The sequence below is a fragment of the Antechinus flavipes genome, chromosome 1 (assembly GCF_016432865.1).
Source record: "Antechinus flavipes isolate AdamAnt ecotype Samford, QLD, Australia chromosome 1, AdamAnt_v2, whole genome shotgun sequence".
In the NCBI taxonomy this organism is placed as follows: domain Eukaryota; kingdom Metazoa; phylum Chordata; class Mammalia; order Dasyuromorphia; family Dasyuridae; genus Antechinus; species Antechinus flavipes.
The window spans coordinates 540,684,657-540,701,740 of record NC_067398.1 but is presented as its reverse complement, the minus strand read 5'-3'; the positions used below and the strand labels follow the sequence as shown (position 1 = coordinate 540,701,740).

The window sequence follows — 17,084 nt, the reverse complement described above, 5'->3', positions numbered from 1 at the left end:
TGCTTAATTAAATTCATTCAATTATTAACATTGAGTACAGAGCCTGCACTCCTAACCCAACACTATGTTGCTTGTGCAATTAGTTGCTAATGACATAATCCTTTTCTGCTACTTGGGAGAACTGTCTCTCTCCAGCCAGAGGCTCCATACTAGCACAAAATTTTTCCTGTGCTCAACATAGTGCCTGACATATAGTAGGCATCTAAAAATACCTGCTAATTGTTTTATTTAAAGAATGTTGTTGCCCTGGTTTATACAGTACCAAAATAGTTGTTATGAATGCAAAAATAAGATCCAGAAATAATTTTTTTAGTCTATGTAGTTTCATAGCTACTATCCTCTAAAATAACAACAACAAAACTTTACAATCAAAACAATAAGAGGGAACAAAACGAAGCAAAAAATGAAACATTTTGCTGAATATATTCTCTTTTATTCTTAGACCATGCTTATAACTCAGATTCTCATGTAAAGAGTAACAGATTAAAGGAAATGTTTTCATGGAATATCAGAACACAAACGGACATCACCATTCATTTAGCTAATTCTATGGTGGTGGTGTTCAATTGGTTCAATCATGTTGAACTCTCTGTGACCTCATTTGGGGTTTTTTTGGCAAGAATACCAAAGGAGAACAGTTTTCCATTTCCTTCTCCACTTCCTTTTGCAGATGAGGAAACTGAGGCAAGCACATTTAAATCACTTGCCCAGGGTCACACAACTACTAAATGTCTGAGGGCAAACTTGAACTCATTTCTTCATGACTCCAGGACTAGTGTTCTACTATACCACTTAAGATGACCCAGTCAATTCTGTACCAGAAAGAATTCCCACTACAATTTATTTGACATGGGGTATGAAGCCTTCATTTAAAGACCTACTGGGAGGAAGAACTTGTCTCCTGAGGACTCTTACTTTCCATTGTTGTGTAGTTTAAATTGTTACAAAGTCCTTTTCTTCATTGACTCAAAGTGTCTCTTTCTGTGATTTCAACTCACTATTCTTAGTTTTAAACTCTTGGATCTCTGTTGTGGTGATGCACTTTTAACTCAATGGACACAAGTGGACAGGGACACACAAAGTGACCATCTATGACAATAAAAGATTGTGTGAATGGATGAAAATGAAATCTTTATCCTGTTGTCTGACCTTGGATTATATGTAGATTCTATGAATCATATGGGAAATGACCAAGACTGGCTCGGCACCACAGAGACTCTGCTTCTGGCAATGCCTTTCAGGAGATAACACATTAAATGAACATCCAGGAAACAGAGCTCTATTTCACTAGTGTAAAAGAATCTTATTCTGGCCTTAAATTGATCTAGAAATTTAGCCAGCTGCATCAGGTAATTCCCCTCTCTATCTAGGAGAAATCAAACGGTAAGAGCAAAGAGAACATTTGTGTGACCAATGTTTTATAGCACAGATTGCCTGTTATATGGCAGGTTAGGAAACATAGATGGCTTTGATCTTTATCAAATGGGGCTAAAAACACACACACCACATATTTCTTTATATCCATGGCCTTGGCACATAAGACATTTACCAATTTAAACAACTTTATTGTTTAATTGGTAATGGGAGCAGGCTTGACTGTGTGTGGCTTTAACATAAATTGGGGGAGAGCCACACCAGGTGTATTCAATTAAAAGAGCTTTAAAGGAAGGAATCATGTTTTATCACTTGGTTACATTTTGCAAATGTATTTAACAGGTTTATTCTAATGTCAGGATTGCAGCAGAAAGTCAAGCTGACTTAGAACAGACACATCCTATGGGCTGTTTCATGTCTTCTTTTTCCTGTAACTTCTTCTGAAGTAACTCAATCTTCAACTGGGTACACTGTTGCCAGAGCCTATGGTTACAATTGTTTTTGCCCATAAAGTAGAAGAGCCACATTTTTGTCTTTTATTGGTGTCTTCCTGGCCCAAGACATTAAACTTAACTGAAAGAAGGTCCAGTTATTTCCTGTAATAAATAATAATATCATAGATTTAGAGCTGGAAAGAATTTTGAGTTCAACCACCACATTTTTCTGAAGATGAAATTGAGGACCATGGAGTTTAAGTGACTTAGCCTTACCCTTGATTAGCCTTGAAGTCAAAAGGATCTGAGTTTAGATGTGACTCAGACACTTAATACTTCCTAGTCGTGTGACCCTAGACAAGTAACTTAACACCAATTGCCTTAAAAAGAGGAAAAAACAAAAAACAAAAATTGGGGCAGCCAGATAGGACAGTGGGTAGTTTGTTATTTGAAGAGGGAAGATTCAAAATCAGATCATATGATTGAAATTTGGTGTTATTTTGTATCACTGTATTTCCAATATTTAGATAGTTTAAAGTAGACAATGAAGTAGTCAGTCAGGAAACCTTAGGCTTACTGTTTACTTCCTTATTTATATGGCTCATATCCTAAGAGGAAAACTCCCAAAGGTCTGGAATCAGGGATGTGTTAGATCATTGTTCAGCTTGCAGCCACTTGTGGAATTCATTTCAAAGATCTTGATAGCTTTTTAAAAGTGCAAGGCAGAAAACTTGAATGCCAAGAGATATAAAATAATATAGTCTGTCCTTTGAGACCAGGATGAAGGAAATGGGATGTTTAGCTTAGAGAAAAGAAGACAATGAAGTTAAAGCTGTCTTCAAGCACTTGAAGCACTATCCTGTGGAAGAGGGAGTAGATTTAGAACGTTAAAGAGTCAAATTGGAATCTGTGGATAGAAGTTGCAAACAGGCAAATTTAGAATTGTTGTGTTGATGGCGTATAGGTGGTATGGGGAGAGTACAACTAAAAACAAACTTCCTCACAATTAAAGCTACCCCAAAATGGGATGTGCTTTCTCCAGAATTTTTGGGGATCCAATTAGGAGATTTTTGAGCAAAGGATAGATAGACAGATAGAAAGATAGATAGATAGATAGATAGATAGATAGATAGATAGATAGATAGATAGAAAGGTGATAGATGATGTGTGTGTGTGTGTATAATATATATATATACATATATATATATATATATTTGCATATAAATATCTGATATACTAGATGTCTTCAGGTGTGGGTTGAGTTTGATTTCTGATTTTGTCCATTCTGAGTCTCAAGTTCTATGATTTTGCATCAAACTAGATCTATTTGTAGAAAACCCATTAATTTCCTGGTTAATAGCTCCAATATTGTTGTGTTGTTTTGGTTCATAGATTTTTTTCTTGGAAACAAGGGAAATTCTTACATTTCAGTAGATGATTGACTGGTCATGTTCTATAACATGTATTTATTGATTATGCATGGGTCAAATTGAAACATTCTTTCATGTAGGATTTCACATGAATTAATGCTTGAAATTATTCTGGTTAAATTTTTTTTTTTTACTACTAATTTTATTTAGGATGGAGATGTCATCGTTATAAAGTCTGAGAATGATGCAGGATATGGGATGATAAAGGTTGAACAGGAAAACTAATGCATTAGAAGATACATTCAGAAACTCCATGGAATGTCTTATTGATCAGAACAATGGGAACAACGTTTTTTGACATTTAATATTCATAAGCATGAATTCTTTCACTTGGATTAAAAATATTTTGTAAAATTTAGGATTTGAAAAAAATAACTAGAGGACTTTTTTGTCAACAAATCTAATAGTTTAAGAAAAAACTGTCATATATCAACAAAAAAGCTACTGTGACCTCAAAGTTATGTTAGATACATACCCTGCAGATAAAAAAAAAGTAAAAAAAAAAAGATATATACTCTGTAGAATGAAGGAGTTTTATTGTGTTATTTCATAAGATCATGGTCATGTTTCCTCTAGAGTATTGTATTTAGCTCCTTTAATGATATTTAAGAAGGATGTTAATAAATTAGACTAGGAGCAGAAGAAATTACCAGAATTGACCTTGAATGCCATGCAATATAAGGATTGCTTGTAGAAAATATTTAGCCTAAAAATGATACCTCAAAAAGGCATAATAGTTATCAAACATTTGAATACTCTTTTAAGTAGTAGAAGAATTATTCTTCTTGGCCTTCAGGGAGTATGTGATTATAACTTATATTGACAAATACTATAAGATCAGAAGCTCTGTGATCTAGTGAATACTCTTGAGATACTTCCTTTTCAGGGAGTCCACAAGGTTCATTATTTTCATAACATTATTAATGTATTTTAATGTATAATATAGTAAGTGTGGATAGATACAACTGATATAAAAAGCTATTTGGAATGTCCTCAGTAATTTTAAGAAAATAAAAGAATACAGAGACCAAATATTTGAGGACACTTGTTTAAGATAAAAACAGTTCAGGCCATTAGGAGGAAAAGAACACACTTTAAAAAAATCTAATGTTCCAAGTCACTATTGATCAGAGAAATGCAAATTAAGACAGTTCTGAGATACCACTTCACACCTGTCAAATTGGCTAAGATGAGAGGAAAAAATAATGATGAATGTTGGAGGAGATGTGGGAAAACTGGGACACTGATGCATTGTTGGAGGAGTTGTGAACGAATCCAACCATTCTGGAGAGCAATCTGGAATTATGCCCAAAAAGTTATCAAACTGTGCATACCCTTTGATCCAGCAGTGCTACTACTGGGCTTATACCCCAAAGAGATACTAAAGAAGAGAAAGGGACCTGTATGTGCCAAAATGTTTGTGGCAGCTCTGTTTGTAGTGGCTAGAAACTGGAAAATGAATGGATGCCCATCAATTGGAGAACAGTTGGGTAAACTGTGGTATATGAATGTTATGGAATAGTATTGTCTGTAAGAAATGACCAGCAGGATGAATAGAGAGAGGCTTGAAAAGACTTACATGAACTGATGCTAAGTGAAATGAGTAGAACCAGGAGATCATTATATACTTCAACAATGATACTGTATGAGGATGTATTCTGATGGAAATGGATCTCTTCGATGAAGAGAAGATCTAACTCAGTTTCAATTGTTCAATGATGGACAGAAGCAGCTATACCCAAAGAAAGAACACTGGGAAATGAATATAAACTGTTTGCATTTTTGTTTTTCTTCCCGGGTTATTTTTACCTTCTGAATTCAATTCTCCCTGTGCAACAAGAGAACTGTTCAGTTTTGCACACATATATTGTATCTATGATATACTGTGACATATTTAACATGTATAGGACTGCTTACCATCTGGGGGAAGGGGTGGAGGGAGGGAGGGATAAAGTCGGAACAGAAGTGAGTGCAAGGAATAGTATTGTAAAGAAATTTTTTTCAAAAAAAAATATCTAATGACTTATCCACCACTCTATTTCTTAGCCAGTACCAGATGGTTTTGATTATATCTGCTTTAAAGTATAGTTTTAGGTTTGTTACTGTTAAGCCGCCATCCTTTGTATTTTTTTTTCATTTGATTATCCTTGACTTTTTGTTCATCTAGATGAATTTTTTTATTGTTTTTCTCGTTCTACAGAATAATGTTTTGGCAGTTTGAGTATGACATTGAACAAGTAGACTAATTTAGGCAGAAGTCTCATTTTTATTATATTAGCTTGATATACCCATAAGCAATTGATATTTTTCCATTTGTTTAGATCCAATTTTATTTGTGTGAGAAGTGTTTTGTATTTGTGTTCATATAGTGATTGGGTTTGTCTTGGCAGGTAAACTCCCAAATATTTTATTTTGTCTACAGTAATTTTAAATGGAACTTATCTTTCTATCTCATACTCATGGAGTTTGTCAGTAATATATAGAAATGCTGATGATTTGTGTGGCTTTATTTTATATCCTGCAAGTTTGCCAAAGCTGTGATTTGTTTCCAGTAGACTTTTGGATGATTTTCTAGGATTCTCTAAGTATATCATCATATCATCTACAAAGACCGATAGTTTCATTTCCTCATTGCCTATTCTAATTCCTTTCATTTCTTTTTCTTTTCTTATTGCTAAAGCCAACATTTCTAGTACAATGTTGAATAATAGTGGTTTTTTTGTTTCACCCCTGATTTTACTGGGAACATATCCAGCTTCTTTCCTTTAGAAATAATGTGTGCTGTAGTTTTTAGATAGATACCACTTATTATTTTAAGGAAAACTCCCTTCACCCTTATGTTCTCTAATGTTTGTAATAGGAATGGATACTGTATTTTGTGAAAAAGCTTTTTCTGCATTTTTTGAGATTATCATGTGTTTTCTGCTATTTTGTTATTGATATGGTCAATGATGGTAATAGTTTTCCTGATATTGAACCAGTCCTACATTCCTGGTATAAATCCCACTTGGTCATAGTGTATTATCCTGATGATTAGTTGTAATCTCTTTGCTAATATATTTAATTTTTTTTTTGCATCAATGTTCATTAGGGAGATTGGTCTATAATTTTCTTTCCCTGTTTTGGCTCTTTCTGGTTTAAATATCAGTGCCATATTTGTTTTGATGATACTTCTTCACCTATTTTTGCAAATAAGTTATCTAGTATTGGGATGAATGAGATGTTCTTTAAATGTTTTGTATAATTCACTTGTGACTCTATCTGGCCCTGAAGTTTTTTTCTTAGAGAGATGATTAATGACTTGTTTAATTTCTTTTTCTGAAATGGGACTATTTTAAGTATTTTATTTCCTCTTCTATTAACTTGGACAATTTATATTTTTCTCAATATTCATTCATTTCAGTTAGATTTTCAGACTTGCTGCTATACAGTTGGGCAAAATAACTCCTAATTATTGCTTTTATTCTTTTTAATCTGTGGTAAATTTGCCCTTTTCATTGTTGATTCTGGTGATTTGGTTTGTTCTTTCCTTTTTCTGATCAAATTAACCAAATGTTTATCTATTTCGTTAGTTTTTTTCATAAAAACAATTCTTAATTTTATTTATAAGTTCAATAGTTTTCTTAGTTTCTATTTGATTAATCTCCCTTTTGAGTTTCAAAATTTCTACTTTGGTATTCAATTGGAGTTTTAAAATTTGTTCTTTTTCTAGTTTTTTTTTTGTTGTTGTTGTTGTATGCCTAATTCATTGACTATTTCTATATTTTATTTATGTAGCTATTTAGAGACATAAAATTTCTCCTAACAATTGCTTTGGCTGCATCCCATAAATTTTGGTATTCTGTCTCATTATTGTCATTTTCTTGAATAAAATTATGGATTATTTCTGTAATAATAACTTGTAATTTTAAAAAATTTAAACAATTTTAAGTTCCAAATTCTCCTTCTCCTTTCAGCTCCTACTCTTCCTAAGGAAGATAAGTAATTTCATATCAATGTTACTTGAACAGTTATGCAAAACATATTTCTATATTTGCCTTTTTGCAAAAAACAAAAACAAAAAACAAAACAAAACCAAATAAAATAAAAATAAATACAGTTTAAAAAGTATGTATCAATCTGCATTCAGAGTTCACCTCTCTCTAGAGGTGGATAACATTTTTTATCATGGGTGCTTTAGAATTGTATTGCATCATTGTCTTTATCAGAGTAACTAAAATTTTTCACATTTGATCATGCTTACAACATTGCTATTGCGGTATATTACTTTAGCTCACTTCACTTTGTATGAGTTAGTGTGATTCTTCCAGGTTTTTCTGAAACCATTCTGATCATTTCTTATACTACAATAGTATTCTGTCATATTCATATATCACAATTTGTTTAGTCATCCCCCAATAAATGGGAATCCCCTCCAATTTCCACTTTAAAAAAAAAAAGCTGCTACAAATATGTTTGTACAAAAAAGTTCTTTGCTCTTTTTCTGATTCATACCCACTAGTGTTATTGTTGAATTAAAATATATGCACAGTTTTATAGCCTTTTGGGCTATTAAAATACCCATTTTCCCACATTCCCACCTTCATTTATAATTTTCCTTTTCTATTATGTGAGCTAATGTGATAGGTGAAATGATACTTCAGAAGTGTTTTAATTTATATGGTAATTTGGAGCATTTTTTCTTGTTACTGTTGATAACTTTGATTTCTTCTTCTGAAAACTGTCTCTTCATATCTTTTAACCATTTATATACTAGAGAATGGCTAATACACATACACATATACACACATATTTGGCTCAGTTCTATGTATATTTGAAAAATTAGTTCCTTGCCAGAGAAACATGCTAAAAATCCCCCCTCCCCAGTTTCCTTTTCTCCCCCAATATTGGCTGCACTGGTTTTATTTATGCAAAATTATGTATCTAACTTTCTTTCATTTCCCTTATCTCTTATTTGTCTGTAAACTGTTCCCTTATTTATAGATCTGACAGGTATATTTTTTCAATTTCCCCCAATTTACATACATCACTTTTATGTCTAAATTACTGACCCATTTTGACTTTCTCTTGGTATATAGTGTGAGAATGTTTATCTATGCCTAGTTTTTGCCAAACTTTTTTCCAGTTTTCCAAGTATTTTTGTCTGATATTAAATACTTATCTCAAAATCTCAGATTTTTGGATTTATAAAACATTAGATTTTTATGATCATTTGCTACTGTGCATTATGTACCTAATCTATCACACTGATACATTACTCTATTTCTTAGCCATTACCATATAGTTTTAATGACTACCACTTTGTAACATTGTTTAAAATCTAGAACTAGTGAGCTATCTTACTTTAACATTTTTTCCTCATCAATTGCTTGCTTTTTTGCTCTTAGAGAAGAATTTTGTTACTTTTTTTCTTTTTCTATAAAATAATTCTTTGGTAGTTTACATGGTATAGCACCAAATAAATAAAATAACAGATTTGTCATTTTTATTATACTGATTCAGGCTACCCATAAATGATCAATATTTCTCCAATTATTTAGATTCATCTTTTCTTTGTGTAAAAAAATATATTGTAACTCTGTATGTATTATTTCTGGGTTTGTTTTGGCAAGAAGATTCCCAAATATTTTATATTGTCTACAATTAACTTAAATTAAAATTTTCCTCTGTCTCTTACTGCTTGTTTTTTTTTTTTTTTTTTTTATTTTGGTAGTATATAGAAAGCTGATTTCATTTTATTTCCTGCAATTTTGCTGAGGTTAATTGGTTTCATTCATTTTTAGTTTATCTTTTTGTAATATTCTCTCTAAAATGTAATGTTCTCTACTGAGGTGTTCTTGGGATCTCTGGGAGCAGCCTTTGTTTCAGTTCAGTAATCACCACACAAGTAGCCAGGAGTTAAAGTTCAAATCCTTTATTGTCTCCTTCAAAGTCCTATCTCCTTCACTTGAGGCTTGGCTAGTTTTTCTGGAGGCCTTTCTTTCTCTTTGGTTCCAAGAGCTTGAGCTCTCACCTGCCTTCTCTGGCTTCTGAATCTCCCCGACTTCAAAGGTTTGTGCTTCAGCCTCCAGCCACCACAAAGGTAGGTAATAGAATGAATCTGTATCCACCTCTAAGAGCTTCTAGTGTACTTGTCCTTTTTCTTGGCCCCGAGAGTTTCTAGTTTATATCTTCCACACCTAGTATACACTAATCATTATATCACTAGAAAACCATTATTTGTTGCAGGATTAAATCAATGCTAAATTAGATTTAACCATTGTCTCCTCAATTCCACTTAGTACTTTGTTTCAAGTTCTGGCCCATAACATCTCCTTATAGGATTGAATCCATCATACTGAACCATGATAAATTAGATAACTATTGTCTCTCTCAATTCCACTGATAGTACCTTGTAAGAATCCTTTGTTTCAAGTTCAGAGTTCTTAACATAACATCTTTCCCTGCTTTTTATTGAATATAATTTTATTGTATTATGATCTAAAAAGGAATCATTTACTATTTCTGTATTTCTGCATTTGACTGTGGTATTTTTATGCTCTAATATATGGCCATTTTTGTGTAGGTGCCATGTAGTGCTAAGAAAAAGATGTATTCTTTTCTGTTCCTACTCAGTTTCTGCAGTTTTCTAGGATTCTATTTACCTCACTAATTTTTTTCTTCTTTATTTTTGGTTAGATTTGTCTGATTCTGAGAAGGGAAGTTTGAAATCCCCCACTAATGTTTTACTATCTATTACTTCCTATAAGTGGCTTAGTATCTTCTCTAGGAATTTAGGTATTCTACTACTTGGTATATATACATTTACTATTGTTACTACTTCATTGTTTATGATATCCTTTATCAAGATATACTTTCCTCCCTTATTTTTTTTAATTAGATCTAATTTTACTTTTGCTTTGTCTGAGATCAGAATGGCTATCCCTGTTTTTTGTTTGTTTGTTTGTTTTGCTTCAGCTGAAGCATACTAATTCTGCTCTAGTCTTTTACCTTTACTTTGTATGTATTTTTCTGTGTCAAATGTTTTTCTTGTAAGCAACCTATTTTAGGAATCTATTTTTAAAATTCACTCTGCTATTCCCTTTTGTCTATCTCATTCACATTCACAGTTATGATTACCAGTTCTGCATTACCTTTCATCCTATTTTCTCCCCTGTAAATACTTTTGTTCTCTTTTTCCACCCTGCCCTTAGTAGTGTCTTTTTTTTTTAACCCAACCTACTCACTACCTTATCTTCTATCACTCTTACCCCTCTTAAATTTTTTTCCTAGTTTCAGCTCTATCTTCTATCCAGCCTCTCCCTTTTCTTTCTTCTTTCTCTCCTACTTCTTTATAGAATTAGAGAAATTTCCATACCCAACTGAAAGATTAAGTTATTCCTTCTTTGAGCCAAAACTGATGAGATCAAGCTTCAGACAATGTTTATCTTCTTCCCTTCTTTCCCTCTATTGTAATAGGTCTTTTGTGCCTCTTAATATAATCCAATTTGTCCCATTATACCTCTCCTTTTCTCTTCTTCCAGTAAAATTATTTTTCTGCCTCTTAATATATATATTTTTAAAATATGATCACATTATAGTCCATTCACAATCATACCCTCCAACCTTGTGATGCCTCAATAACAAATACAATTCTCAAGAATTACAGATATCATTTTCCCATCCAGGCATGTGAACAGTTTATTATTTAAATAATATTTATTTTCCCCATCTACCTTTCTATGTTTCTCTTGAGTCCTGTGTTTAAAGATTAAAATTTCTGGTTTTGTTCTTTTTTTTTTTTCAATAGAAATGATTGAATGTCTTTTACTTCACTGAAGTTCCATTGCCTCACCTGAAAGATGATGTTCAATCTTGCCTGGTTGTAACTTAGTTGCAACTACAGCTCCTTTGTCTTCTGGAATATGGTACTCCAGGCCCTCTATTCCTTCATTGCATACTCTGCCAGATCTTGGGTAATCCTGACTTTTTCTTCTTGATACTTGAATTGCTTTTCTCTGGCAGTTTATAGTATTTTTTCCTTGAAATTATAGTTCTGGAGTGTTGCAATAAGGGTTGTAGGTTTTCCTTGTGGGATCTATTTATGGAGGTGATAGATTCTCAGTGAGTATTTCTCCCTGTATTTACAGAATATGGGGGAAGTTTTCCTTGATGATCTCTTGAAGAATACTATTCAGGCTCATTTTTGGTCATGGTCTTCAGATAAACTAATAATTTTTAAATTGTCTCTTCTGGATATATTTTCCAGGTCAGCTGTTTATCCAATGAGATATTTTACATTTTCATCCTTTTTTCATTTTTTATTGTTTCTTTATAGTCTCATAAAGTCCTTAGCTTCCATTTGCTCCATTCTAGTTTTTAATATGTGATTTTCTTCAGTTAACTTCTGTATCTCTTTTTCCATTTGATTGATTATCCTTTTCAATGTGTTGTTCTCTTCAGTAGATTTTTTTTTTTTTTTTTTGCATTTGGCCAATTTTATTTTTTAAGGAATTGCCTTCTGTTTCCATGATGTTGACTTTCTCATTGTGTTCCTCTCATTTCTTTTCTCATTTTTTCTTCTACTTTTGGTATTTGCCTTTTGAAGTCTTTTATGAGCATTTCCAAGAAGCTTCTTTGGATTTGAGACCAATTTATCTCACGCTTTGATATTTCTTTTGTGGATATTTTGTCCTGATCTGAGTTGGTATTTTGGTCTGCCCTGTCACCATAATAGTTTTCTTTGGTCAAGGTTGTTTTCTGTTTCTTGTAGAGGGCTGAAACTATTGAGTCAATGCACTGAGGTCAGGACTGCCAAACATTTGAGGCTAATTACTGATTGGACAATACTCTATGGGCATATGCTTGGAAAATGGTCCTTCCCACTATCCTGTGCTGGTTCAATGATTGGTGTTTACAGAGGTTGTAGGAGGGGCTATGGAGTGGAGTAAAACTAGCCAGAGTCACACTTTGGCCATAGACTAGGGGTCGTGGAGTTCTGCTTCCATCCTGTTCAATCCTGTGTCTAAGGACCAAGAATAAAGACTAAGGACTTTTGCTTATCCCAACTACGGCTGATTCTGGGGTGTTCTGGGTGCTAGTGCAATCATCACAGTTTCTTGCTTATCTTTTTCCTTTTCTTTTGGTATTGTCTCTTTTTTTCAGTCTACCTTGAGCTAGAGAGTGAGTCCATTCCCTCAGACTGAGTTCAGAGGCTTGGTTTCATATAATTTTCTTTCTTTCTTTCTTTTTTAATAGCCTTTTATTTAAAAGTTATATGGTTTCTTCAACTGTAAGATGAAGGCTTTGGATTAGTTTATCTTTATTTAGATCTCTAGAAGAGAGTTTATTTTAAACAGTATACAATAGCATAGGGTAAATGGAACTTTTCCTGATACAGACAAAAGGGGACTTTGACAAAATTGGCAGAAGGGATGCACTAACTTTAAGGAAGGTCATTCTCACTTTACAAAAAAAGACCATTTTCCTTATACAGTTTACAGCAAGATTATTCCTACTCTACCAGTGTATCAAGTAGATCTCCATTTTATCCCTGTCCTGAGTCACCTTCCCACTTCAACTATTGAGAAATGAGAGGGGCCCATTTTTTAGGAGATAGTTTGTTCTTTGTATGATTGTCCTTAGATTGTTTTATGAGCTTCTGTTGAGGTCCTCACTGAATTAATTTTCCCCAGACAGAAGGATTCCTTGTTATAAGTTTGCCTTGAATATTTTCTGGTAATCTTTTAAGCCCAAAGTTGTTAGAAATCAACTGGGACAATAGAATTGTAACATATTTTATAACTTGTGTCTTATCCAGGGAAGAATATGTTAAGTGGATTCAAAAAGGATAAATGCTAGACTTCAGGAATTATATTTGAAAAAACATATTTTGCCCTCTTGACCAAGTAAGAGAAGGATTACTATGAAAGATGAAGTTATCAAAATTTCTTCAATCAGAGATAATAATGGATTAAAGACCTCCATCTTGAGAATACACAATAATCTGATTGATTAATATTAAACCAAGCTGGTATGCCCAGAAGAAACTGAATGATTTTTCTAGAAAGTGAAATTTGAGTGGATTCTTAAAGGAAGAGTAAAATTTCACTCTCTTGTATTCCTTATAGTTTGACATCCATTTAGAGGAACCCATGGACTTACTGGGCCAACTTTTAATCATGAACTGAACTCTCATAATATATACTTGGGTTCCCACAGAGGTCTAGAGGCTAAGATTGAAAGTACTACTGCTTTGCTATAGAGCAAAATCAAGAAATAATAGCCAATAAAGCACCCTGCCATAGAAATACTCCAAATGGTACTTTTTCAAAGAGCAATAGAAATTTTGTAAATCTTTCCTGGTCAGGCAGTCATTTAGTCTCTAACTTGTATATGTCATAGATGTTTGTGAGGAGAGAACAACAATAATGGTGATAACAAAAACAACAACAAATATAATATGCTCGCTTTCCCTTAATGGCAACATAGTATATTTAGAAATGTTCTGGTATGTAGGTCAATCCATAATCTGTTTTTCTCAAAAATACAAAAGCACAACAGGGAAAAAATGTAACCAAAGTAACATTTCTTTTAAATCACAGTTTACACTAAACTAATTGAATTTAAAACTAATTAAACAAGTAAACATCAATTAGATATCTATTCTCTCATGTACAATTATATTGTTTTATTGCCCATGTTTCATAATTGTTGCCAAGTAGCTTTTAAATCCTATCATTAGCTTTCCTGAAAAGGAAACTGAGAAGTGTTATACTTCTATTCCCCCCACTCTCTATTCTGAAGTGTTATTTTGATATGCTATTCCTGTAATTAGGTCCTCTTTACAATACAAATTCCACTCTCACTTTATATTGCAGTACATAAAATGAGGAAGGCTTTGCTCTCTCTCTCTCTCTCTCTCTTTGTCTCTTTCTCTTTCTGTCTCTGTATATCTCTCTCTCTTTTTCTTTTCTGTTTGTCTCTCTGTCTCTGTCCCTCTCTTTCTTTGTTTCTCTCTCTGTCTCTCATTTTGTCTCTCTCTATGTTTCTGTCTTTCTTTCTGTGTCTCTCTTTCTTTGTCTCCCTCTCTGTGTGTCTTTCTGCCTCCTTCTGTGTGTGTGTGTGTGTGTGTGTGTGTGTGTGTGTGTGTGTCTCCCTCTCTCTTTCTCAATCCAGATTACCTTCTATAAGAGAAAACAATATAAAATCTTGAGCATGTCTATCTCCAATTCCAGTAGAATCTAGAGGATCCAAACCTTCAAAGGGGATTATTTGTGCTTTGTATACTTGGTAAACTAATAAAAGAGTTAATATGGGACACCATCTTCCTATTCCCACTTCTTTCTGCTGGAAGGAAAAACCTGAGAACAGATGTCGAACCATCTCCACTAGGGTCCTGCTCCTGAAAACAAAGGTGACAGCTCAGGCATCAAAGGATCTCATGTGCTCTCTGAGGAGCCACATGTCTAGACTGTCTTCTAGAGAGGAGCAAAGGGGTCTCTAGTACAATTCCCTCTTCTCAGATATATGGATGAAAAAATTCTTCCAAGATTATGATCACAAAGAGAGGAAGTGGCAGATTAAAATTTATAAAGAAGTCTTCTGATTTCAGAGTCAGTGCTGTTGTCATTCCCTTCCAGGCTCAATAATATGGGGTGACTGAGAACAATCATAGTCATATAAATACAGTTTATGTCTCTAAAAAATGAAAATATGCACTGCCTAATCAAATTTGTATTTTATTATCAGGACAGGAAATGTTCTGATGAGGAGCAAATCCCTTTACCAATGCATATTGATAAATCTTTGGTTTTGGTCTCAGAGAGGAAACTAATTCATTGAGGTGTTAAATAGCTTTTGTTCTATCACATAGTCCTTATATTTCAGATGTCAGTCAATACATATTTATTAAGCACCTACTCTGTGACAATCACTGTGTTAAGAATCAGGAATATAAATAAGAAAAACAAATGTCCTGTCCTTAAGGAGATTTGGGGGAAGTTAACACAAAAAAGGAAGCTAGAAAACAGGGAGCACTAGGAGATACTTTCCCTCTTTCCATGAAGCCCAAATCAAGAAGAAATACACATGGAAGGTTAAGACTTAGCTAGGAAGTCTAGATCCCAGCCTCCTATAAAGTAAAGCTTTGGGAGGAATTGATTGTTTTATCCTTCAACACTACACTAAAAAGGAAGAGAAGGCTGAAGGAATTGAGAAAGTGTTGAGTATCCAGAGTTGAGTCAAACAATATGATGACATTTTAGGTAATCAGCTTATTTTGGTTGGGGGATTGGTTCCATGGAGTCCAAAACTAACATAATAGTAGAAGATGGAAAGTGGAGAATTAGTTAGGTAAACTTAAACTTCTGTCTCTGAGGCTAGTTCTCTATTTATTACAATTAGCTTCCTGTCACTGTTGGATAACTGATAAGCCAGGAATCATCAATTAAAAAAAAAACACAAAATTTTAATGGCAAATGGAAAAGTAAACAATAAGGGAAATCTTCTCAAACACCAAGGAGAAACAATATCTCACAGATTTTCTTGCAAATGTTGGTATTTAGTCTGCTATTTGGACAACAGATTCCCTCTCTCTGTGGTATCTTTTCTTGGACACCTCTAATGGCCTTATCTCCCAACAATTGGTTGTATCTCACTGATGCTCACTGACCTAGTTGCTTTTTCCCCAAAACCACCTTTCAACAAAGCTCTTACTTCCATCCGCTACAGACCTCTCTGTTGAGCTACTTTTAACTTGTCATTGTTCTGTTCTCTAGTGCAAGATAAACCTGTTGACTTTTGCCCCATTTTTAATCTTGGGCAACTAAAATTATTTCCTATTGAGGTAGTTCCACCAATCAACTTCTGACTGAAACCATATATAAACTTATTTCTATCTTTAGTACCAAACTTTCTCTTTTTTACTTCTCCTCTTTCCTTCCTGCCCCTTCACTCCACTTATGATGTGTCATTGAAATTTAATTTCATTCTTTGCTTTTCATACTTAGCATCTGTAATGTTAAAAACACAAGCCATTCACCACCCTTCTATACATACTTTTCTTCATCAGTTCTCTCTCTGGATGCAGACAGAATCATTCTTAATATGTCCTTTATACATAATTTGGATATTTTATAATAGTCAAAATTAATTAATCACTCAAAGTCATTCTTGAAACAATATTACTGTCACCATACACAATGTTCTCTTGGTTCTTCTCATTGTACTCTTCATTACTTCATGCACATCTTTTCATGTTTTCCTAAGACCATTGAGCTCCTAGCACAATAGTATTCTGTCATAATCATATACTACAACTTGTTCATTCCTCAATTGATGGGCATCTGTTGAAGTTCTTGTTCTTCTCAAAACACAGCCGGTTTAGCTTAGAGCCCTCCGAATGTCGCCAAATCCAAAGGTCTGGTCCTTCAGCGTCTGCCTCTGCTTTCTTATGCCTCCAACCAGCACAGAGATGGAATGAATCTCTTGTTTCCTTCACTTGGGGCTCGGCTAGCTTTCTGGTGAGTCTTTCAGACCAGCTTGGTCTCAGTGGGGGGCGTGCAGGAGCCCAGCCACCTACCACAGTGGTGTAAGATGAAGATGAATCTGGTTGTCCACTGAACTCTCGACTCGTAGCTTCTTCCTCTGAAAACTCTTCTTCTGCCACCAGCCAGCCAAGTGGAAAATATTCTGCCTTGCCTCGGAGAGAGGGCTTCTGGCATAATTCCGCTGAAATCCCGACTTGTAGCTTCTTCACTCTGAAAAACTTCTTTGACTGGCCCATTGAAGCTCTATTTATGCTCCTTCAAGAGAGGGATTGTGGGTTTTCTCCCATAGTGCTCTCTGGCCCAAAGAGCTTCAAGGG

The 17,084-nt window shown here is 34.0% G+C and overlaps 1 long non-coding RNA gene across 2 annotated transcripts in view; it reads right to left on the bottom strand.

The window, feature by feature from the left end:
- Positions 1-411: 411 nt before the first annotated feature.
- Positions 412-17,084, bottom strand: part of LOC127544117 (uncharacterized) — a 54,293-nt gene continuing 37,620 nt past the window's right edge. For both annotated transcript variants that reach the window (XR_007949374.1, XR_007949373.1), the window contains exon 4: positions 412-1,970. This is a non-coding gene — a long non-coding RNA (uncharacterized LOC127544117). The remainder of the gene's footprint in view (positions 1,971-17,084) is intronic.